This window comes from Peromyscus eremicus, chromosome 1, assembly GCF_949786415.1.
Source record: "Peromyscus eremicus chromosome 1, PerEre_H2_v1, whole genome shotgun sequence".
Classification (NCBI taxonomy): Eukaryota; Metazoa; Chordata; class Mammalia; order Rodentia; family Cricetidae; genus Peromyscus; species Peromyscus eremicus.
In genome coordinates this window covers 85,111,095-85,137,516 of record NC_081416.1, presented here as the reverse complement: position 1 = coordinate 85,137,516, position 26,422 = coordinate 85,111,095, and the positions used below count along the sequence as shown (strand labels likewise).

Genomic DNA, 26,422 nt, shown 5'->3' with positions numbered 1-26,422 from the left:
CACCAGTGGAGACTGATTGCTTTGAGAATGAGCCTTTGCAAACAGTTTATATCAAACCATAGCAACAAGGAGGGATGATTTGGCCCGCCGATTCTCAGCTCCGAATTCCTACTCTGACACTGTCAGCTGTGTGATCTTTGGCAAGCAGCTTTACCTCTCTGGCCCTTGGTTTTGTGTATGAAGTAAAGGCACTAGCTGTACCCAACAGCTGGGTGTTTAAGTGAAGACGAAATTGGAAGATGTATTTACAATGTTCTTAAACAGTGCCTGAGCACAGGCGGTTCAATAACTATTAACTGTAACAAGATAATATTGTTGTTAAGAGAAAGGAGCATGTACCCTTTTGTGGTATGAATAAATGTTTGTAGCCAGCAGTTATTCTTTGATCAATGAAGCAATTTAGAAATTATTATTTTTTTCTTTGCATTTAAAGAGAGAAACCAAGCCATCATGGAATACTTGCATAGCTTACCTCTTAAGCAACCAACAGAAGTCTTTCTTTCCTCGTTTGTTTTCTATTTTGGAAAGAAGAGAAAATTTTCTGCTCCAAATCCAAAAATTCCTTTCTGCCATTTATATTCCTATTGACCAAGGACTTATCTCCCCTCAGGAGCTGTCACTCAGTTAAAGCAGAGAAAGGATCCAAAGAAGTTTTACTTCCAGAACTTACTGGCTTCCTCAGGTCCTTGTGGCTCAGAGCCCAAGGGAGCAAAGCATGTTTGGAGAAGAGCTTTCAGGAGCTTTAAGAAAGTACTCTCCCCAGAGACTGGGGAATAAAAAACAAGAAAGGAACTATAAGGAAACAAGTAATGCTTATCCCTGTTGATGTATGCCTCGTGCAAGATTTTGGTGAGCAAATCACACCAAAGCACATAGAGCAGGTGTGGAGTCTGTGTGGCTAGAAACTCAAAGCCAGGCTATCATGGTCAGCAAGAGGCAGCCTTCTCCACTCTGGTCCCCAGCACGCCTGCCCTGCTTATTATTTTCAGTGTATGCTTGGCAATCAAAGGGAAGGAAGAAGCCTTGCTGCGCCTGAGGGCAGATAAAACCAGAGGAAAAAGATGGCCTGCACTCACTCTGTGTTCCAACCTCTGGAAACACAAAGACCTTGCTTATTAACATTTATTAAGGCACCCTGACAATGGTCACAACTCCCCTATGGAAGGATCCAGAAAACTGATAGAAAAGGAGACCAAACTTACTGCCACATTGCTTTCTCCTCTTTGCATGTAGAACAGGCTTCGCTTATGCAACTTTACTAATATTTTAGAACAGAAAATCCTTCGTTGTGAGAAATTGCCTTGTGTGTTATGGGCTGCCCTATATATTATGGGTTGTCTTACATGTTGTGAAATGCCCTGTGTGTTGTGGGCTGCCCTGGGTACCACTAACTATTTTGTATCATTCATAGCCTTTCCTCACTAGATACCACTAACAGCCCCTTTCCAAGATGTCACAAATGTGTCACCTCCAACAATACCAGTGTCCCTTGTGTTGGGACAAAGTGCCCTGGGTTTGGAAACTGTTGACCAACACAGAAACACAAGTGGAATGTCATCTCGGTGTCACTGTGTTGCTTATCTAATATGGAGAGAGAGCGCTCAATCTGTAAAGTGTGTACAGTGAACAGTTGGAGGAGACTTGGGATATCAAGTGTTACTAGGGCTGACAGCTACCTTTCAAATGGCAGATAATGTCCAAGCAGAAAACAAAGCATGGCTGTATATAGCTAGAAAATAACAAGACTTGTTTTGCAGGGCATCCTGGCTGGAGCTGTCTTGGAGGATGCATGGTCACTGAACTCTAAGTAATCTATGCTTCCCATCACTTCCGTTGACAGAAAACACAACTTTTGCTCCAATAAGACTAAAAGAAGTTACGCAGGTGACAATGAACTAGAAACATGGGTTCAGGTGGGGACATCAGTAGGTAGGTGCAAAGTGTACGGAGTGTGTATGTGTGGGTGGGAGGTGTTTTCTATAGGTCTCAGACGCTAGCTAAGGGCATTCTTGGCTTTCCGGTGGGTGGAAGTTAGTGGTCTGTAAAGACATTCCAAGCATTTTTATCTGATAATGAATGGTTGTGAGGTCAGTCACAGAGGTGGGCGGCAAATGGCTACTGAGGAATGTAGAGATAACCTAATACTATTTTGATCCTTGATCTTCAACATTCCAACTCTCCTTCTGGGAACTTTAGTTTATACTTCCTCTTCTCAGATGTAAAGGAACAGGAAAGTAATTCAGACTCATCAGACATGGGGCTCGTAAATCAGAAAAGAGTTGCAATAAAAACATTTAAAAAAATTTTTGCAATCTCCAGTATCTTTTGTTATTTATGATGAGTAGCCTAGGTTTATGCTAATGAAGTGACTTATAGTGGAACCTTGGAGAATTTCTAAGGAGGGCTAGTAAGCCCATGCTTGGAGGGTTGGATTTTTCAGCTTTGCATGACTTCTGCCTGAGAGAGGAGAGGGACTAGAGACTGGGTTTAGTCACGTGACCAATGAACCTGCCTGTTGGTGAAACTCAACCAAAACTAAAAGGTTTAGAGAGCTTCCTGGCTGCTGAGCGTGTTGATGGACAGGGAGGGTGGGACACTCTGATTCCAGTGTCATAGAACACCTGCACAGGGGTGGGATGGGGGAGCATCCAAACCGCAGCCCAATAACATAGTATCTTTGTTCATTTGTTTCCTTTACAATAAAACAACAATTACAGAAAATTGACCCTCTTGAAACATGGATTCAATGAACAACAGGTCAAAAGCATTTTCAAAAACACAATCACTCCTGTACTGAAAAGGCACACTTTTCATCTTGTATTCCACAATGTAGCATGGTGATTACTTAGGGAGTGTTGACATTACATGGGCTTCCATAATCTACAGGCATTTGAAGCATCCAGGAAGAATCTGCACTTCTGTAATTTTTACCTGAGTTGCAAAGGTCATTCCAGCAAATCAATGAACCTGAAGGATGATGCCCAGACTGATGTCCAAGTTGACCAGTTAGAGGCACTCTGGCCTTGTAATGTATGTCAACCAGATGGTGGTCTTATGGTGAATATATTAGGCTCCTGAATGCAAATATATACAGGTGTGTTACTTATTTTATGTGCACATAATTTACTTTGGTTCATTTTACATATATACACATATATGTATGTGTGTGTGTATATATATGTGTGTATGTATATATTTATAGTTATATGCTGAGTTCCTTTCAAACCTACATTTTTGTGGCCAGGAAACCTTTACGGAGGACCCAGGGCTTTGTCCATTTGCTGGGAAGTCATTGACTTGGGTCATTCAGCATCCCTTCTCCTCCCAGGAAGATCTATTACTCACTTTCCGCATCTAATATAGAGAAATCTGATTTCCCCACGGCTCTGGATGCTTCTTCAGGAGCCTTGCTCTTCCTCCAGCAATGACTGCTGATTAAGTAAGCATGCCTGTCGGGTTGTAAATGAGCCCCCAGTCCTACTGAGGTCCTCAGCACAGTCCATAAGGTCAACTGTGTGTGGTCACCAAGCCCAGGTCTTGATAATCAGAAATGAAATAAGTTCCCTCACCTCTTTCCTCCAGACGCCAGGCAGCAGGAGGCACTGGCCTTGTCTCTGGTAATATCGGGTTTATAAGCACAGTTTCTCACTTTTATTCATTTGAGAATTGAATTAGTTTTCACATTTGCCTCCACAGCTTCAAAGAACATCTCCCAGCCATCATTTACCACACTATTAAATCGAGAAGCATCTTGTCGGTACATCTGATAATTTGATTCTGAGTGATGTTTGTGTTGTTGCTAAGCATTTTAGCCAGCAACAATAACGTTAAAAATGTGTGGCTGGGCCTTTAACTACCAACTCAAAGGAGATTTTTGACAACAGGATGTAGCACTGGTAATGAAGAGACCAGATTACTTCTCGAGTTATTATGTTTCAATAGGGAGAATTGGATTCAATTTAAAGATATGCCCAGCTCTGGCCAAAGTAACATCTTCAGTTTCTCAGATGAAACTAGGTAAATCTATGATGCTGAAGCAAACTGGAAATTTCCAAGTGCTGCATAGTGAGCCCAGAGCTATCACCCTGAAGTTTCAGGTACTGAAGCTAAGCCCTGTAAGGAGTTATAGAAAAGAGGTTAGAAGTACAGTATTTAGACCCAAAAGAGCACAATGCTCTGGATAGCTACTTAAACAAATTACATATACCTCAGTTTCCTCTCCTGTAAGATCAAGATGGTGGTGGCGGTGGTGGTGGCGGTGGTGGTGGTGGTGGTGGCGGTGGCGGTGGTGGTGGTGGCGGTGTCAGTGATGGTGGTAGCAATGTGGTGGTGATGGTGGTGGTGGCGGCAGCGGCGGCAGTGGTGGCGATGGTGGTGGTGGCGGGGGTGGTGGCGATGGTGGCGGTGGTGATGGTGACAATGATGATTATGCTGGTTAGTTTTTATTTCCAACTTACAAAAACCTTGGAAGTCACCTGGGAAGAAAGAATCTTAGTTGAAGAATTGCCTCCGTTAGATTGGTTCAAGGCCATGTCTGTGAGAGATTGTCTTGACAATAATTGCTCTAGGAGGGCCCAGCACTGTACCTGGGTAGGTAGGCCTGAAGTGTGTAGTAAAACTCCCTGAGCATGAGCTAGAGAACCAAGTCCCGTGATTTATGATTCAGTTTCTGCCTTGACTTTTCTCAGTGATCGACTGCTGCCTGGAAGTGTGAGCCAAATAATCCCTTTCATCCCCTTTGGTCAATGTTTCATCACAGCAACAGAGGTCAGACTAGAAAATCAATGATAATGATAATTATGGTAATGGTGATGATGGTGGTGGTGATGATGATAGTGATGGTGGTGGTGATAATGATAAAGCTATAGAAATGATTAACTTGGCATTTCCCATTATTAGCCTTAATGAAACTGGGGTCTGGGTTGTTGTCCTTCCAACTGCCCTGAGCTCTGGAGGATATTTATCAGAAGCCATTATCCCATAGATACCAGCTGCACATTCTTCCAGGGTGCCAACGAAAATTGTTTCTAAACATTGCCAGGTATCCTTTGCGGGGCGAAGTCAGTTTTAATCAAGAAACACTGCTTGTGGTAACATTTGAAAAGCTCAGATACACATGCTGAGCAAGGATTTAGTAACTAGTACTTGTTATGAGATTAAAATAATAAGGTTTAAAATAAAAGCATATGAGCAGTCAGAACTGCTTCTTTCCATTGGTGCTGCATTGGGCACGTGGGTGTGGACCTTCTGCAATGCCTGCAGACCTTCCTAAGATGTAGGTGGCATTGCTAGGACCTCACATCCTTTGTGTCCTTCAGTTTCACAGTGCAGATATCAACAGAATCACCGTGTGTGTGTGTGTGTGTGTGTGTGTGTGTGTGTGTGTGTGTGTCTGCTGAAGGACTGGGATGATCTTCCCCATAGTTTGCTCATTTCCTGGTGTTTCAAAGGCTGTCTGTCTCTCAACAGGAGCTCTTAGTGCCATGAAGTGGTCCAGGAGCATTTGCACATGCTGGATGGGCTGAGTGCCTCTCCAGGGGAGGCACTGACAGCAAAGGGTGGATAAGTGGCAGGGTGCTTTAGAAGAGTGTCAACTGTAGGAAAGAGGGACTTTGCTCCATGTTAAACCTGGCAAACGACAGATACTCTTCAGAGAGTGATATTTGAATGGCTGAAACCAGTGAGGAGGAAACAAATGAACAAAGAGATAAAGTAAGGAAGTCAAAATGTTAGGGTTGGAGAGATGGCTCTGTGGTTAAGAACACTTACTGCTCTTGCAGAGGACCCACGTTCAGTTCCTATATCAGGAAACTCGCAGCTACCTGTAACTCCAGCTTCCTGGGATCTGACGACCTCTTCTGGCCTCCAGGAGCATCTGCACTCACATGTACAACCCCCATACATACAAATTTTAAAACCTTAAAAGTGAGACGAGTCGCTTGTTCCTTGCTCAGATGGAGGTATCATGCTCCCTGGTGGTTTCATCCAGCCTGGAAATTGTTCTTCCACCTACAACTTCTGGCTGATTTTCTTTTGAGAGATCTTTTCCTCAAATGATCCTGCATCATCTAGACAGTGTTGATAGATCCAGGAGTAAGCAACTGGTACACGGTGAATTGGAGTAGTACCCTCCTATGCTTTGGAAGAAGCTGATTCGCCCCAGGGCTAGGCTTCTGAACTAAACTAAGCCAATGAGTCTCTTTATAGGAATTTTGGACCTGCTTTGAGAAAGTGAATCCTGAGTACTGACTCCATACCGTGAGCACTGGTGAGTCCATTACTGACGACAGAGTAGAGGACACAAGCAGATGACTGAAACAAGAAAGGGGGAGGGGCCTCAATTCTTGCTGTCCTGGTCCCTCCCTTTGATTTGGCTAGGCTGTAGCATTCCTTCATGATATTTCTCGTGTTTCCCTAAGTTCATGTTTCCTTATTTTGAATGGTTCCCTTGTCACTTGCAGTCTGAAGAGTTCCAACTAAGCACACAAGGCCAGGCTTCATGATAAGTCAACTATCTATGCCCAGTCTCTGCTCTGTGAGTGATATCAGACAGGCACCCACATCTTTATAGTAAATCATAAACACAAGGCTTGGGCCTGCAATGAGCTAACATTTTCCTTCAAAGATATTCAGATCAGCTCCTAGGACAGTTAGAATGAACTAAGAGACACAATTTCCGGACTGGGCAGTACCACCTGTCAGTGGCTCATATACAGAGTTCTGAGGGGGAAGCCCTGCTGAGCACTTTCCTGCCCTTCCCTCTTGCTGGTGGGTGTATCTGCACTGCTGCTGCTCCTGCAGCCATCCTTGGTTACATTGAAAGCCAACTTCAACCTTCCTATGAGGCCTAGAGACCAGCATCTCCCCGGGAATCCTGGAGGCAGCCAGCAGCATACTGGACTGCTGGAGCACCCACCCTCAGTAAATGAGCACCTAACCAGTTCTCACCTTCTCCAGGGGCAGACAGCCATTGTTGGAATTCTTAGTCCATTTGTGCAAGCCCATCTAATAAATCCTCTTTGTAGTCTATACTCATTTTATTGGTTTTATTCCTCTAGAGAACCCTGGCTAGCCCAGCTTCCATAAGAAGTAGATCAGAAGTTGCTTCATAACAAAGATGCCGATACTATAGAAACTGAAGATGGAGAATTTATTGGAGCAAGAAGAGTGATCTTTCAACTGATGTACTCAAATATTTCTATTACCTCAAGTCCCAGTTTCCCCCTCTAGTCTATGAACATTCATCTGAAGCCCTCAAGCAAATGAGAGAGCAATTTGATTAAGTCTTCACTACCTGTGCCATCTTAAGTTGACACTACATTGTGAACATGTCTGCTCACTGCATATTAACTTGTAGTGACAATAGACTGAAACGCTCGTTCATCTACATAGTTCAGATGCTCACACCTAGAAAATGGAAAGACAGCCTTTATCTACTACCAGACATTTTTACATGCCCTGTCCAATGTAATCTGTCTTCTGATTCTCACAAATACACAGAGGGGTATGGGAAGTATTGGTCTGATGCCACCACTGTCACTCTTCTGTTGAGATCCTTCTAAGATCTACAGACATCACCTGTAAGGATTTGCTGAGTTCTCAGAGTTAAGGGGAATCCCAATTCTTGCTGTCAAGGAGTATCTGCAAGCAAGGAGGGGCTGACCCATGATGAACAGAAGCTAGAACAACATGAGCACTGGGACCTAAACCTTTTTACACAATAGAAGGACCTCTGGGGAGATGGCTCAGTCAGTAATGCACTTGCTATATGAGCACAAGGACTTGCATTTGATTTCCAGCACCCATGCCAGGCATGGCAGCATATGCCTATAATCTTAGAGCTGGGAAGGTGGGGAGAGATAGACCCCAGGAGCTTAGTGGTAAGCCAGTCCAGCCTAACTGGCAAGTTCCATCTTCAGTGAGAGACCCTGTCTTAAAAAATATGGTAGTAAGTCCGGAAAATATTTTCTTAACGTTACTCTTTACCCACATTTCTATTCTGCACTCCATAGCAAATATGGGATCTCAGAAAAATGCATGTGTGGATAGTGCTACTTATGTGCTTAAAACCTTCCTTGCCTTGCCTGGTCTGGAATGGGGCTTAGAAAGCCCCACAGAACCATCCAGGGCTTTTCTTCGATTATCTATTTGTGTTCCACCTTGCAGTTGTCTCATCTCAAACAAACTGTATCTTCCTAGTTTCCAGTCCTCCTTGTCTCAGTTTTCCACCCCTCATCCTTAGCTCAGGAGATCCCAGAAACCTGTGTTTTAGTTTGCATGATACAGTACTAAATAGCCATCAATATCTGTCATGAATGAACAAAAAAGTGATAAACACATGGCTGTCATGTTCCCAAAGACAGACCCTCACCGTACCATTCATAATCTCCTGTGTTGGATCCTGATGTTGGATTCCCATGTGTGTTCCCTGTGGAGGATCCCAGTGAAGGATATATTTTGAGGATTCCTATGTTGGATCCTATGGAGAACATACATGTTGGATCCAAGGATCGGATCCCTCGTTGGATCACTGCATTAGATCCTATGTTAGATCCCTACGGAGGAGCTTTGGTGTCTATTACTTTATCTTCCTTCTCACCATCTCCAAGTCTTTCACGTAATATGATTTGTCCCTAGGTCTCTCCACTCACCCAGCTTTCAGCTTGAAGTGCATTAATTTTGAATTGTCTTTGAGCTTGCATTGCTCACCCCAACCTAAAATAATACCTAGACTTTTTCTAACTCAATGCCAACCAGGCTTCCAGTTTTAACAACCACATTGCTTTTTATAAATCTTTGTCCAGCAAGAGATTTTTTTCCTTCCTGCGTTTTCTTGTGTGTTTTCTATTTCACTGACCCTCTTTTTCTCGCTTTCTCTCTCTTTTTTCTTTCTTCCCATACATTATACCTTACCCTTCTCTATCCCTTACAGTCAAGAGGTGTTTCCAGCTATTTCATGTGTGGGTATATCCCTAATGGAACATAATCCAACACAGCAAATAGATGGCTGAGCATCCACATTTGTTGTAGCATTCTTCACAAAAGCCAAGGTCTAGATCCTGCCTAGATGTCCACCAACACGCACGGGTAAGAAAATGTGAATACATACAGTGGAGATTTACTTAGCTGTAAGGAATGAAATTGTGTCATCTGCGGGAGATGGGTGAAGATGGAGATCAACATGTTAAGAAAAAAAGACATAAAAAGAACCAGTAAGACACATTTTCTCCCATATGTGGAATCTAGATGCGTTGCGTGCATGTATTTGTGTGTGTACACATGACATAAAAGCTAAAGATTTTGACAAAACTTATAGTCATGATGGAAGCACACCTCTAGTGGGTCTGTGAGAGCATTTATAGGAAGGGTTAATTGAGGAGGGGAAACCCACCCTGAATGTGGACAGCATCATCCCATGGGTTGGGATCTTCACCTAAATAAAAAGGAAAGAGAGCTGAGTACCATCCATCTGCTCATCCTCTTCCTCTTCCTCTTCTTCTTCTCCTTCTCCTTCTCTCAGACCATCCTGAACTTGCTGGGCTTCTTAACGATATAAAATATCTTATGTTCTTGCCACCATGACATCCCTACCATAATGGGCTGTACCCTCAGACTGTGAGACAAAACAAGCAAACCCTCCTTCTTTATGCTGCTTTTGTTAGGTGTTTTGTCAAAGGAGCAAGAAAATCAATTACCTCAGGGATTGCTGAGGAGGGCCCAGACAACAGGAGGTGGGGAGACTGGGAGGGGAATAGGAAACCAGTGTGAGCAAAGTACACAATACAAATGTATAAAGGTGTCATAAGAAAAACTCAGTATTTTTAAAGCTAATTAAAATTTTCAGGAGAGATATTTAGGGGTTGTTGGATAAGCTCTATCCAAACCTTGAACTTCTTGATATCTATTTTTTTAAGACAGAGTCTCACAGATTCTAATTTGACCTTCAACTTGATACTAGCAGAAAATGACTGCGAATTTCTGATCCTCCTGCCTCAGCCTCTTGAGAGCTGGGATGACAGGCATGTGCCATCATGCTCAGTTAACACAGTGCTAAGGATGGGTGTCTAGATCCATGCATGCTAGGTAAGCATTCTGGCCGCTGAGTCACATCTCCTGCCCTCTTTAGTGTCGAGATGTTTAATGGCATCATTTCTGAGCTGAAATTCTTCCTCCTGTGTACTTGTAAATGTACCAGTCTGAAACCTTAAGATTCTTACTGAAAATGTGCTAATCGTTCTTTAAGCCCCAAGTCAAACAACCCCCTCATGCCTCCTCTCTACCCCAGCCGTGCCACTGCCTTTGAGTCCTGATGCTCCCTGCACCTTTGGAACAAGCTTTTGCTTGTGATATTCTGTTTGTACACAGCGGCTTTATCTTCCTTGCAAAATGGAAAGGTACTTGACAGATGAAATCTGTCTTACTCATCTTTATTTTCCCCATGACACTTGGACACATTTTTTCTAGATATTTAGTCAGTCAGTGTTTAGTGACAAAAACCAGAAACCTGCCCAGACTAACTTAACGGTTTCTTTAGAGACTGGGGATTGACAGATGGTCCCTTACTGCCTGCCCAGCATCCATTTTCTCTTAACAGCATCCTGCTGTTCCTTCGGGACGGTCTTTATGCTTGTTCCTAGACCTTATGGTTTGGCTGGGGCTGAGTACACTGTGAGTTGGGAGAGTGGGTAGAGTTTCAACCAATGGGACCCAGTATTTGGTGCATAGGTGAACATGTGGCACAAAACATTTGGTGTTCCCGAAACTTAATGTGTATGAAGGATGTTTTCTCCACTGTGATTACTAATCTAGAACATATTCTCTCCCCCTCTCTCTCTCTGAGTGTGCGCGCACACACACACACACACACACACACACACACACACACACACATTCCTGAACACTTGTGTTTTTGTGCAGAAGCCAGAGGCAAGGTTTTTCACTGAACCTAGAGCCAAGCTGATGGCCAGTAACCCCCGGTAATCCTATTGTCTCTGGCCCCATCTCATTACAGCTCTGGGCTTATAATCTCACAGGCAGCGGTACACAGGGTTTTACATGGGTTCTGTGGACTCAAAACCCGGTCCTCATGTTTGCACAGTGACTGTGCTTTTATACTGAGCCATCTCCAAGCCTACTCAGCCATAGCTTCTAGAGAGCTTTGTGGGGAGTCTGAAAATGAGACCAATCCAAAAGAAGGCACATAAGAGACCTGTAGGAATTTAGAAGACCACAATGATACTGTGCCCTCCCCCATCAGTCACTAATTAAGAAAATGTCCTGCAGCTGGATCTTATGGAGGCATTTTCTCAAGTGAGGTTCCCTCCTTTCAGATGACTCTAGCTTGTGCCAAGTTAACATAAAACTAGCCAAGACACAGGTGGAAAGTAGTTGCTTTGGAGATGTCTCAGTCAGCAATTCTCATGCCATGCAAACAAGAGGACCTGATTTTAATCCTTAGCACCCATGTACAAAGCAAAGCAAAGTGACACACTCTTATAAATCACAGTGTTGCAGTGGTGGGAACAGGCAGATTCCCTGAGGCTCACTGGTAAGCCATTCTAAACAAATCAATAAACCTCAAGCCAATAAGGAACCCTGTCTCCAAAAACTGGCGGATGCTGCCTGAGGAAGAACACTGAAGTTCACCTCTGGCCTCTATAGGTGCACACATTCATACGTGCATGAATCCTACACACATGTGCCTGCACACCCATGCAAGACAATAAGTCCAGGTGGAACGCTCATGGAGTCACCAGCTCCAGCCCTGGCTGAGCTCCTCATTGGATTATTGCCCTTCCAGCAATCAGACAGCTGTCCTGACACCTGGATTTTCAGTGGACCAAAATTATGTCTGTAGTAAAATCCAATCATAACTTCTGGGTGCCTTAATTGGGACACAAAGTAGAAAGTCCTCCTTCTGTCTATAGAGATCGGTGTAAGGGGAGAAGCCACCAGCCAGGGTGCTAATCATGTCCTCAGAGAGACCCCATCCAGGTCTCCTACCTCCCACTAAAAATGTGCCCAAGTGGGAGGTGATTAGAACAAAGTGGTATTGACCTTGGGAGAGTTTAACGCTGGTCTGAAGGAGTCACTTCCCACAAGAGCAGATTGTTATGAGACAGCAAGCCTGACCCCTTGGATATATTCTGGCTTCCAGTCTCTCCATGAAGACTCCTCTTACACTGGCTCCTGCCATGTTGATATCCACCATCTTGTATCACCAATTAAGGCTCCCATACTGGGATAGGACACAGAGTACCACCTTGATGGATGTTTGGCCTTTAAAATGAGAGCTTCGTTAAGTCTCTCTGCTTTATACAGTACTCAACTTTCTGTAGTTTGTTATAACAACAGAAAATAGTCTAGTATAGTGTTCGACAGCTTTAAATAAAAAATCCACAAGGACACAAAGTAGACTCTTAGGTACTCAAGATGATGGGAAGGGGAAGGACTGTTTAATCAGCAGAGTATTGCTTTTAGAGTGGTGAACTAGTCTTGAAACTAGATAGAGACATGGTTGTGAGACACTTCAATGTACTAAATACTATTGAATCGACACTCAAAGAGATGAATTGATGTTATGAATTTTACCTCAACGTCTAAATATTTCTTCCACACATTCATGTGTATGCATGAGCCTATGCAAGTGTGTGGGCACCTGAGCAGGCCAGAAGGAGTGTTAGATTCCCTGGAGCTAAAGTTACAGGCAATTGTGAGCCTCCACATGGATTCTGGGAACCAAGCTCATGTCCTCTGAAAGAGGAGCAAACACTCAACTGCTGGTCCATCTTCCAGGCCTTCTCCTAGTTTTTAAAAAAACATTTGGGAACTACCAGTTTAGACAGTCATCACAGAAGTCATCTGCCGGCTCTGAGGGTGGCCTGAGTGTGGCCATCTGCACAGGACAGACTAATGGTGGTACCCATATCTTGGTCTTAATGTGAAGCTTAAATAAGGAAATGATTCAGAAGTCTCAAGTAAATGAAAACGACCTTCCATGAAGCCCCCTTTGGTAGGAATCCTTGATGGCCTTGCCCTGCCTGGATGGACCACTGGAAGCACTCCTGGGTCTTAGCAGGAAAGGAGGTGATGCTATGTCTAATTCTCACTAGGCACTGTGAATTTTCTTGCCCTTTTATTTCTCTCTTCCCACTGAGTCACTCTGGGAACCCAGCGTGCATGAGCCAAATTTTTCTTTCCCAGCCTGCTTCACAGACTGCCAAAAAATCCTGATGGAGGGAGACAGAGTCCAGGATGAATTGCTGCTCTCTACAGTCAATACCTGTTCCGAGGCTACCCTGAAAGTGAGTGATTACTGACTGGGATAGCTTGCTGAAATGGGCTGATGAATTGGGACCTGCACAGTCACAATAAAGATTGCCACACTGTTAGGAGACCAGATTAGATTTTTCTGGACTGCAATGGGCTGCAATCATCTTGTTATGTCAGCGTGTTTATTGTTTGGAGCTCAGACTTATTTTCTTTGTGCAAGATGCATACAAAATCAATGCTGGGAACACTAAAATAATTTGGGTAAGCATTCATTTAATCCCAATGGTGTCCCCCATTAATTAGCAGAACAGGTTGCTCTGCTAGGGGTGGAGGATGGTTTCCCTGGATCTTTCCAGAATACTATATCTCGGTGGAAGTTTCACACCCAGTAAACTGCTAATGAAAATGTCATTTTCCTGCTGAGTTTACCTGACATACTATTTATCTTGGCCCTGCCATTAGAGATAGAATTACTGTCAGATTTACTACAAAAAAGACTGAATTGATTTTTAATTATGGTTTCTGGAACTAAAGGTTAAAGACGGTTTAAGAGAAAGGAGCCGTGGTTTTCTTCTTAAGTATCCCTATGCTTGCTGGGTACCACATAGTCAGACTGGAAGTCAGGGCTGCCTTTTGTACCAAGGGTGCATCCCAGCTACCCCTTCAAACTTTTCCTCAGAAGAGGAAGGTCACACCAACGCCCCTATATCCCTGCCTCCACCCCTTTAGCAAGCCCAGGGTGTCAGGGCGTCAAAGTGGAACAGATTGCTTTGGTTTGTGTAACAAGGGTCGCTAAAAATTGCAATCTTACCTTCGCAGGCGACTCGGGGAATAGTCGGATAACTTCACATAGGCATTTCATATACAGGCAATTATAGGGAGATAGATTGGGGTGTCCAGAGGAATCATAAGTTTCCTCTGCCTGATTTATAAGCCATATCCTTATTTTTTCATAATACCATTTATAATATCAGCTCCATCTAGACAGCTGTCTGTGGGAGTTGCTTTCTCCAAAGCCCATGTAGGCAGCTGCTGGCTAGGGCCAGAAGCTGGACATAAACTCCCAGGCAGAGCTAATCTCCAGGGAGACGATGAGCTCAGACTCTAGGCTCAAGCCTAAGTTTGAGGCCCTGTTCTACTGCTCATGAGCTCTGAGGTGACAGGCAACTGTCTTAACTTCTCTGACTCTGACAAGAGTTTGCTGTGGAGCTGTCTTCCACAGCTGGGTCTTGTAAACGGAAGGATATTGCCTTTGCACGGAGTGTGCATTTGATAAATTATTCATTATTAGAAGGACTGGTGATAGTGGCTGTACCCAGAATTATATATCCTGGATGTACCAATGTGTATAGTGTCCCTAGACTATTTAGATACATACTAAGTCCCCTTTGCCATATGCAAAACCAGTTGCCATTGCCCAGCTCCCTCTTGGCTCCCCACTACTCAGGCTCTTTCTTCTGAGTCATACTCAGTCATTCTCAGAATGTTCTTCTCATTCTGATATTTCAACCACCATAGAGCCCAGAGTCCCTGCTATGTCTTCCCTTCATCCCTAGTTTAGGATAAAGAAGAGGAGAAACAGGAAGACAAGCAGCACTCGGCACCTTAGCACTTGGAGCTGGATGCACTGAGGTCCTGAAAGGAGCTCCATTCTGTCCCTTACCTTGCTTCCCATAGGGAGCCATGCTTCAGCCCTCCTGATACGTTCTTTCTGCCTCAAACAAAAGAGATTATTGGAAGGAAGAACATGAGTGTCTCACAGTGATATTTTGGTACTAAAGGATGTCTTAAAATAGCATCCTCACACTTTTCAGTGGGGCAGGAAGGACCTGAGCAGAGAGAGAACATTAAGTCTGGAAAAGCCAAAATGATTGCTAGGCATTATCTTCCCCTGATGGGTAAGAGGGCTCTTGGCAAGAAGGAGCGGTGCACTCCAACTGATGGGCTGCTGGGAGAAGAGCGGAGCCTTGTGATTAAGTGAAGGCTGACATGCCCCACAAAAGCCGGCACTGGGGAGACCCAGCAGGGTGGGCAGTAGTAAGGAAGGGGGGACCAGTGAGCCTGAAACCTGGCACACAGAACTCGGAGAGTCTGTAAGTGGTCCTACCAGAGCTTCAGCTGTTGAGGTCAGCACAGGCCTAGCACAGATTCCCTGGAGGGAGATAGAGGAGGGCCATTACCTGGCATATCCCATCCTTGGCAATAAGCTCAGTTGGTAGAGTTACTGCACACCAGGCACAAAGCCCTCCTGTGACCACAGACCTGGGGAGGTGGAAGCAGGAGGATCAAGAATTTAAGCTCTTCCTAGGTTATCCAGTGAGTTGGAGGCCAGATGCCTCAGATACCCGAGACCCCGTCTCAACACAATACAAAATAAAAACTCCATACTCAATATGCCTTTCCCCCAGCCTTCATCCAAGGCGCCCTTCTGTCTTCTTCTGCATTGGGAATCAGCACAACTACCCCTGAGTGGCCATATGTGGAAGATATTTAAGGTACAGCCATCCAGGAAGCAAAATGGAAGATGCTGCGCAGGCACTTACGTAAGCATCTAAAATATAGTGATTTAAAACTGAACGAAGTTGCATTTGGCCAAAGGACTCTGGTTTGCTGCCCTCTGCCCTCTGTAGTTCTCACATTTTTTCACTGTTAACAGCCACAGGGCTAAGACCCTGCATTCTGGCCTGTTGTGTCCCTCAGCCTAGCTCAGTCCCCACAAATTGATTCTACAAAAACAGTTAAGGGGCTGCAAATAGTTAACAAGGGCAAACCGGTTTGAAACGACCAGCGTTGAGAACAGCTATTTTTTCCTGTTATACAAGGAATGATTGGGGACATTGGTGAAAAAGAGTTTCTGCCCATGAGTCAGTGAAAGTAGATCATGTTTCAAAGTGAGGGTAATGCCTCTTGGTCTGTTCTGGAGCTGGGCTGGTGATTTGTAGAGGAGGGCGAGACTTACTAATGCTATATACATGTTTGTGTCCAGCTTGGCTGCAAGGTATATACATCCATGGGGTAAGATAAGGTGTCTGCATGCTAGGCTTATTTTTCTTCAGAAATCTCCCACCATAAACTATCTAGCCAGCCAACTACAGAGAAGTCTGGATTTCTTCAGACATGGCTATTAACAGCAGATCAGTAATCTTTCATTTATTCATTTGTTCAGTATATATCGTTTGTTAGCTATAGTCCATCTTTGGAGATTAAACATATGCATCCTGAGCTGAGAAAATGGCTCCATTTGTCAAGTACCTGCTGTGCTTGAAGTTTGAGTCTCAGACCTACAAAATGGCCAGGAATAATGATGGTGCTTGCCTATGAGCCCAGCAACCAAGATGCAGAATCAGGAAGATCCCTGAGTCTTGCCCGCCAGCCTAACTGAATCAGTAAGCTCCAGGTCACAGTGAGGGACACTGTTTCAAAGTCAGGTGAACAGCATTCCTAAGGAGTGCTTAGACACACAATACATTTGAGGGTTCAATTCTCTATGTAGAAAAACAGTTGCATAAATAGATCAATACTGAATAATCTCCTGAGTGCTCAGGTAATGAGCTACCCAGACGAGACTGGGTAAGAGGCCCCTGTGCTCAGCCTGGAGGTGATAGAGAGGGCCTTCACAGCAGGGGAGACAGTAAGTCTAAGAATTTCAAAAGGCAGAGACAGGTCACCAGCAAGCATAAAAAGCAGAAGAAAACATAGCACATGAGAGAACTGTCTTCTGTGTGTGCATGTGCGTTTGCACATGTGTGTCTGAGTGCATGTGTGTGTCTCTCTACTTCTGTGTCCCTTTGCGCATATGTGTGTGTGAGTGTGTGTCTATGTGTGCATATGTATGTCTCTGTGTCCCTCTGTGTGCCTGTGTCTATGCATGTATGTGCCCTGAATGGAACAGTACTGAAGGAGAAGGGCAGAGGATTAGGCTTAGCATCTAGGCAGCAGGAGGAAACGGAAAGCCTTCTCTGCTCCCCTGGTGTCTGTCCTTTATGCTTAATGCTACAGGAGGCCATTGGGAAGCAGAAGGATGTGTTCATACTTGTACATGTTAGAGACGGGTCGGTCCTGTTGCCCTTATGGTTTGCAGCCTGAGTCCTTCTAAATTGGGCTCCAGGTTCCTTTTAAATGAAATTCAAACTCCTGAGCATGTGTTTTTTTCCTTTCTTTTCTATTAATTCTTTGAGAATTTTATATAATGAGTTTTAATACCATTCACCCTCCTCCTCCCCCATCCCCCCCAGATCCACCCTCTCCTTTCCTACCCTCCCAGCTTTGTGTCCTCTTTTTTCTTTTTTCATCCAGCAAGTCCAATCTGCTCTGCCCATATATTCATGGATGTGTGGCCTTCCAATGGAGCGTGGTCAACCTACCAGGTGCAACATTCTTAAAGAAAATTGACATTGCCTCCCCCAGAAGCTATCAACTGTCAATGGCTCTTTGGTCAGGGGTGGGGCTTCATGCCCACCTTGTATCTCCATGCTGGATTTGGTTTGGCTTGAGCTACATGGGGCATAACTCCTGTGAGGACATGACACATGAGCAGTTACTCTTCTGTTTCTGGAGGACACTGTTTAAGCTGGTGCTGACCTGGAAACTTCACTCTTCCTGGTTGCTTACAGTGCTGGAGGCTGCTGTGCATGCTGCTAGGAGAAGTAATTCTCAGTCTTACTCAGCCATGAACTCTGTGGTAAAAGACTCGCCTGGCAAGCCACTCCCAATGAGCATGCATTTAGGCTGACACTTTCCTGCTTCTCCAATTCCCCACCTTTACATCCCTGTCTCCTCTCTGTCACACACTCCATGACCCAGCCAGTCTATAGAATTTGATTCTTCCCTTAGTACATCACTCAGTTTGTATCAGTCACCTATTGTTGTACAACAAATACCCCCAATTTAGTAGATTAAAATTCAAACATTGACTATGCTTCCAAAGGTCAGGGATCCAGGAATCCAAGGGTCATTCCAGCTCAGGGTAGAGACCATTAAAGGTTGGATGAGGACATCAACCATCTGAGGGCATTACTAGAGTGGAGTGCTTACTCTCAACATGAAGTACCATATAGCATTGGATGCCAGGTCTCAGCTCTTCACTATCTGTAGGCAAGAGGCTTCAGCTCCTCATTGGTTATGGGCAGGAGGCCTCAGCTTCTCATTGGCTGTGGGCAGAAGGCCTCAGCTTCTTACTAATTGTGGACAGGAAACCTTAGTTCCTACCATGTAGACCCATATTTAGTGGAAGAGGAATTTAGCTCCAACTTTTTAAATCTGAGTTTCAAGATGTCTTTTTAAGACAATTCATAATTTAATGGCAATGCCTATTTATCTAAGCCAATGGCTCTAAGCTGGGGAGGTTTTGTCCTTCTCCCTGGAAGTAACTTTTTGTAGTCACAAGCAGACCAGGGTGTGCTACTGGCATCTGGTAGTTCAAAGCCTTGGGCTATGTTTAAGCATCTAAGAAGGCACAGGACCCCCTACACTCCCGACCTCCATCCCTCACCCCACTCACATTCATTCTATCCTACCCCACACACCCACACCCCACCCACCCCAGCCACAGTGAGTAATCCAGCTCAACCTCAGTAAGGCATAGGCTGAGAAACACATATCTAAGCTGGTGTGACTGTCTGGGTTTACGAAAATGAGGCTTGCTCTCTCTCAAGCCCATGTTTTCTGCTGTTGAATAGCAAATGGCCAAGTTCAGTGCTAAATGTCTGTAGTCCTAGTTTTTAGGAGGCTGAGGGTCATGAGTAGGAGAATGGCCTGAGGTACTTAGTAGGACCCTACCAAAACCAAAACAGAGCACATAAAACACTTACACAGTCATGCAAAGGAATGTGTCCCTGTCCTCGGAACTATGTGACAATGGCATCTGCCCGAGTTTTAATATGACAGACATAAGCCATTGTTGCACTGGTCTGAGGAAACTGTGGAGACTGGTTCTCTCCACACGCCCAGTCCACCTCAGTGCCTGCATGCTCAGGACTGACAAGACAGCCCATCCCCACTTGTTGAGTTGAACCCCACTAGCTTTGTTCTTAAAAGAAGCACATTTTATGTAATATTAAGGTACTTGAGACTACAAAAATTTACATTCAGGGTGATTACAGCTTTCAATTTGGGCCAAAGAGTTTGTAGAAAACACACTATTAACTGTTTTCTTGAATTGAGAAGCATTGCAAATTTGAGGAAATATGGCAACGCCATTTGTATTTGCTCTACCAACTCTGAGTAGGAGAAGGCAGCTTGCCAATTCCTCTATTTGTCTCCTATAGATGTGGTTTAAGTGTCCATGCATTAGCTGGTTGCTTTGCTTTGGTCATCTCCAATATAACCAGCTTAAACAACTCAAATATATTATCTGAACGATTAGACCACAGTCCATCAGGAATCTTACCAGGGTTAAATCGGGATTTTGGATGGGGCTGCATTCTTTCTGAAGGTTTTTAAAGGAGAACCAGTGGGCTTTACCAGTTTAGGGGGCACCTACCTTCCCTCGCTCATGAGCCCTTCTTCCACCAAAGGTCTACCTGGCAATGGAAGGTCTCATTCTAGGTTGCTCCAGCCAGACCTCTATGATCCTCTCTGTGGCCCAGATTTTCTGCCTCTTCCTTCTACAGTTAAGGACTTACTAGGAGATTGAGTGTCTGGAGAACCCAGGCTAATCTCGGTGTTTTAGCAGTAGGTGGTTATTAGTTCAATTTCAGCTATGACGGCCACTGTCACTTTGTCACCTCACCTCACATAGTCACAGGCCCTGGATTCAAATTTAGGGTGTGTGTGTGTGTGTGTGTGTGTGTGTGTGTGTGTGTGTGTGCACGTGCATGTACGCACATGTGTAATCATGTGGATGTGTGCACAAGGGGATGTGGGTGAGTGTGTGCACGTGCCTTTGGAGGCCAGAGGTCAATGTCAGGCGTCTTCATCAACCCCTCTCCATCTTACTTTTTGAGACAGGATCTCTCACTGAACCGGGAGCTCACTGATTTGGCCAGTCTGGCTGCCTGATGAACTTTAGGGATCTGCCTGTCTGCATCTCCTCGGTGCTAAGATTACAGATGCATGCCACTGCACCTGGCTTTAGTATGTGGCTGCTGGGGATCTGAACCCAGGTCCTCATGATTGTATGACAAGCACTTTACCCACTGAGCCATCTCCCCAGCTCCCAGACATGGGCATCGCTGTAAGGGAGGATGTTGATCTTCCTACTGTATTAGGAACAGTGAAAAAAGATAATTAAAGCCCTCTGGTCCGCAGAGGTTCCTTATATCACATGTCGTGACATAGAGAATGAGTCACACAAACTATATCATCAAGTCAGAGGGATGGATCCAGCCACTGCTCCCAGACAGTGGGATCCAGAGTGGCTATTACCCCATACTTTTGTTCCTGGCTGAAGTGAAACTTCCTCTTTCTCTATCAGCAAGTGGAGCCTCTACACCTCCACCTAACAGCGCCACAACCCACATATCATGTCGCCCAGAATGTGGCTCTTCAGAAATCTATTCTGTGACAAGCCCAGTGGTTTATGACACAAATATTGTATTTTGCACACTTCATTTGCAGTTAAATTATTGAACAGCTGACAACATGGGCTATGTTCTGTTTCTTAGTGAAAATCCATTAGAGAGCATTTTTTTTAGTTGTTGCTGTTAAATTAGGGCTTTAACGTTTCCAGACATGAAGAGTGAATTTATTTTACAATGATTAAAAATCATTTGGTAATTAGATTTGAATGACTGAGAGTTATTGGAAGAGCCAAGCCTCACGCTTTGCTTCCAAAGACATGACTCTGGGGCTCACATTTTGATGATATTTGCTCATGTGTCACTTGGCAATTTCATAAAGCAAGGTATTGAGTCCAAAGAGGAAATAGCCAATGAGGGCTGAGACCCAGGAAACAAGTCTCCAGAAAGATTTTCATTTTTATTCAGTTCTGAGATGGTTCAGGGCTGGAGTCTGAGGAATGAGTCACCCCACCTTCTTAGCAATTATACTATGGGTTGCCTATGACAGGTCATGGCATTAAAGCGTTAATGCTAGGCAGCCAGTGGAAACAAGACAAGTGAGTTTGGTGTATTAAGGAGGAGTGGGGACTGTGGAAAATAGGAGAGCTATGTCTTGCTTAACTAAGTAACTGCCACTCAGTTCCAAATGAATTTTTCCAAAAGTGGATAGGAGGGCAATCTTGCCAGATTTTCCAACTTCTCCTAAGAAATCAAATTTCTTTCATTTCTGGTAAAATTTCAAGATGTTAAAATTTAAAATGGAATGTTAATACAACATTTTAAAAATTCAGATCAAGCCAAACTTGCATATATTCGAGTGTAGCTCAGAAGCTACTCACTTGGGATTCTTGGTTGCCTGGAAGAGCATGTACTGTGGCTCATGCAATGCTAAGCTATGCCCCTCAAAATTTGGATGTAAACACACAGCGAGGTGTGTTTACAGAGTAGATCCTTAGTCTGTTAGCCAATTGCCCACCTCACCTGAGCTTGTGCATCGGCTAGTGTTAATGGCCTTGGCCAAGTTACTAACCATCTTTGTCTATATTTGGGTTTCATCTCTGTGACAGTTTGAGTGTAAGATGCCCCCCACATGGGGGGCATGTGTTTGGGCACTTGTTACCCAGCTGATGGCATTGTTTGGAGAGGCTGTGGAACTTCTTCTTCCTTTTTTTTTTTTTTTTGTTTTTTTTTTTTTTGTTTTTTTTTTGTTTTTGTTTTTCGAGACAGGGTTTCTCTGTGTAGCTTTGAGCCTTTCCTGGAACTCAGTTTGTAGACCAGGCTGGCCTCGAACTCACAGAGATCCGCCTGCTTCTGCCTCCCGAGTGCTGGGATTAAAGGCGTGCGCCACCACCGCTGTGGAACTTCTAAGAGATGGGCCCTCATTGGAGGAAGGGGGACTGCTGGTAGACAGCCCTTGAGGGTTATAGCTAGCCCTTCTTACAGTCTAAGCTCTCTGCTTTATGATCCCCGAGATGTAGTCAAGCAACCTCAAGGCCCTGCTGTCACATACAGGTGCAGCAGCTAAGCCCTCCCCACCATGATGGACTGTGTCTCCTGAACCATGTAGAAGTTCTTTTCTGTGACCCCACAATGAGGAAAGTATTAATATGATCTTCCATTACCTTGTAAACAGTACCTCTTACAAGACCATTATAAAAGTTGAGAATTGATTCCTGCTGTAGTCCCATAATCACTGGCTGCTGGAAGAGCTTGTACTGTTGTGTGTGACTAGGAAAGAAGATAACTTCCTGCCAGTGTTCAGATGACCTAGACAGAGGTCACATGTTAGGAGATGTAACTCCATACCCGTGTGCATTTCTGCTGGAGAAACTTGTCTATGATTGTCTCAAAACTGATTTAAGAGCAGGACCAAAAAATGAGATCTATGATGTGGGCATTAAGATGCCAGCAGCCTATTTCATTAACACTTGATAAACATGTTCACTAATACAAATGAATGTCCTGAGCCTCTGAGTCAGCTCAATGGCTTACTTTGCCTTTGGAGTTTAGAATAAGATTACAAACACAGTCAGGCTGTTTACCATTCTTCAGTAGCTCCTGTTGCCCTTGGGATAACTCTGGATGGTTTAGTATGGCATTGAGGGATTCTGGCACCTGGTTCCACCCCATCCCCTCTTTGCGTGAGAGCCTTTATCCCAGTCCTTATGAGCTCTCTGCAATCTCAGTACATCCTGTGCTGTTTTGCATCTAGAACTTGCACATTATTCCCCCTGCATGAGCTACTTTCTTTCTCCTTATCTTTTTAATTGATTACCTGTTTGTTTAGTGGATCTCAGAGGCACAGAGCTGAAGTTAGTGTATTTCCTGATCCACAGCATGTCATCAATGGCCAATGGTGGTCTTACTTGGCTATTTATCTATTTTGTTGCTCATCCATTTTGTTCCCACAAATGATCTCCCTTCCTCAATAGGTGCCCTTTCTTGTGTGTGTGTGTTACGTACAGGTAAATGTGAAAAGCACAATCATTTTGATTTTTAATGTTTCCATCAGCATGCATACTATCGTACTGTAAGCTCATCTTGGGGCTTTCCTCACTCAGCACTGTCTTTTCCCCATCCATACTGCTTTCTGTACATTAGCTCACACACACACACACACACCCACGCTGGTTGATTTTGTGTAATGCACAACTATAGTAGCCTGCTTATTTAGCCCCCTGATGAACCTCCAAATAGCCTCCAACTTCTTAAATCTTCGCATAAACCTGAAGCCACAAGCTTTGTACATGTGAAAATCCCCATGAGATAAATACCTAGTAGAAATGAATAGGTGATGTTTAAATTGATCCAAGCCTACCAGGGCGGTTATCTGGGTGGTGTTGCCGGTTCATCCTCCTGTCAGAAGAGGGTGTGGCTTCCAGGTTCATGGTTCTTGGCATTTGTCATCTTTCTCCAGCTCTGTCTTCTTGGGTACAAAGCACTATCTCATCCTCTAGACTGAGGTTTTGGTTTGTTTTCTGCTTATAAAAGAGGTTAAATTAGGCCAAGAGAGAGCCCAGATTGGAGATCTATGTCTGATTCCTCCCCCTTGGAGCTTGGGGAAGCTCAAAGAAAAAGAGGAGAGGGAATTGTGGGAGCCAGAGGGGTTGAAGCTACCAGGATAGCATGGCCCCCAGAATCAACTTAGCAGGGCTCATGGAGGCTCACAGAGACTGAAGCAACAATCAAGGAGCCTGCATGGGTGTGCGCTAGGTCATATAGCGTGTGTGTGTGTGTGTGTGTGTGTGTTATAGTTGGCCGGGTGGTGATGGTGCACACCTTTAGTCTCAGCACTCGGGAGGCAGAGCCAGGTGGATCCGGTGGATCTCTGTGAGTTTGAGGCCAGCCTGGTCTACAGAGCAAGATCCAGGACAGGCACCAAAATTACACAGAGAAACCCTGTCTCGAAAAAAACAAATAAAAAATATGTTATGGTTGTTGGCTTGGAGTTTGGGGGGACTCCTGACAGTGGGACTGGAGGTGTCTCAGACTCTTTTACCTACTCTTAGGACTCCTTTCCATCTACTGGGTTGCCTCATGCAGCTTTGATGTGAGGGTTTGTGCCTCGTCTTATTATATCTTGTTGTGCTGTGTTCAGTTCATGTCCCTGGGAGGCTGGCTCTTTTCTTGGGGGAGATGGGGAGGTCTGGAGGAGAGGGAAGGGGCGGGGAACTGACAGAAGTGGAGGGAAGGGAAGCTGTGTTCAGGATATATTGTATAAGAGAAGAACAAATATTTTTTTAAAAAAGGAGATTGTCACCTGCTCATATATTTTGGAGGTGCTTGTATTTCTACATATCTAAATTACCTCTCTGTGAAGATTTTCTTTTCTCACCTTTACACTGGGTTCATAAGAGGTTGTTCATATTTTCTAGATTTCACCTTTGTTGTCTCTGGTTGTTGTAAAGATGTCTTGTGATCTGTCCATACTTACTGACTTCTGTCTCTGATCATTTCCAACTTGTTCTTCAGTCTTCCTTCTTTCCTAAGGCATAAGTTACATGGACTGTGTCTTCTATATGTGTGTGTTCCTCCAGTGTCCTGTGATCCATGCTACCATGCTGGCAACTCTATCATATACACCAAAGTGACCCTGGCCTCCCTAAGGCCACCAAATCATATCTTTTTATTCACTCTTGAGAATTAAATTAATTGTTTTATTTGGATTTATCTCTCTAAGGTTTTCCACTGATAGTTTTCAAAATAATTGCATACATTTTGTTTCAAAATGTATAAAAACACAAATACTCACCTTTAGTAAATACATTATGAGTTGCTAGAAAGCACATATTTTCAGGGACATTAAAAAGAACAGATTTGTGTGACATTTTCAGCTCCTGTCTCCTAGACGTGGATGCAGAATCCAAACAAATATTTGTGGAGTGATGATGCCTGAAGGCCTTTACTTCCTATGTTCCCAACCCTGATAGACAGACAGTATAGGCAATGTGCCATTAAACAATCCTAAGGCTCTCTCAGGGGAGGATTGACTGTTGCCACTGCATAGCTGATTCAGAGATATTTTAACCCTTTCTGGTTCAAAGACATCTTCAAAGATCCAAAGGAAGCTGTCCTGGGAGAGGGACAGGAGACAACATGTGAGAATCCCTGTCCTAGGAAACAATAATCACAGTGAATCCCTTTCTGTAAGCATCAGTCAGCAACCACCACACTTCCTCCCTGCTCATCTCAGCCTCCCCTGCCATCAGTCTGCCATGGGAACTCTCCTAATGGACACTGTGTTTTCACCTCTGTGTCACATCCTGCAGGTAATGGAAAGGAGCGGGTAAAGCAGCTGGACAGGGCAAGGTACATGCTAGCGAGAAGGAAGAAGGCCTTGCAAAGCCAGTGAGCAACTCAGCCAGCTCTAGATTCACGGAGACTTGTGGACTAGACATGGGTTTACCTAGAAATAGACTGACTTGGAGAGGTCTGCAAATGAGTGTGATTTCCACACATGCTGGAGACCTGCACATGTGCCATGTGAGGACAGGCATCTCCTGTGGATTTGCGGGGACTGGAGTAATCAGGCACCTACTTTCACCCCCTGTGCCTACTGAGTTAATTTGCTCATAAGGCTGGGGGAAGAGGCCTCCTCACACACCTGTTATGGAATGGGTTCTCTCAGAGCATCCTCTCAAGTCTGGGTGTGCACTGTCAGGTCTGATGTGATGCAATGCTTTTGTTTTCATTGTTCTTGCCTTTGCTGGACCAGCCCTGGCATTTCATCGCCCCACCTCCAGCTTAGAGGTGTTCGTTTACTCTTTAAGCCTGGCGTCAAAGGCTCCCACTTGCTTCTTTCCTCCCAGGCTCCCAAGGATGTGATTACATTAGTCCTGTTATTGGCACTGTTATTTATTTGAAGCCAAGGACACTTTATTCTTTTCTAACTTCTACAAACTTGGGCTTGGCTTCTATTCACAGCCAGATCTAGAAATTACAATGCAAGGCAATGTGGGTATTTATTGCCTGGTATTACTCTGAGATTTTGAGCAGTGAATTTAAGGAAGACACCTTGTAGGTTGCAGTAAAGAGTGGGTGATAGTTAAGTTCCGTCAGTCTTTAATATTCGTTCAGTGGCTCCATTATTTACCATTCCAGATCCAGGCAAAGAATAATTTGAATATCACTGTCCTGGGTAGCAGGGTGGG

The 26,422-nt window shown here is 44.4% G+C and overlaps 1 pseudogene; it reads right to left on the bottom strand.

Annotated features, from left to right (window-relative positions):
• The window catches only part of LOC131908222 (LIM domain kinase 2-like), a 39,423-nt pseudogene extending 15,764 nt beyond the window's left edge, over positions 1-23,659 (bottom strand).
• Positions 23,660-26,422: the final 2,763 nt, after the last annotated feature.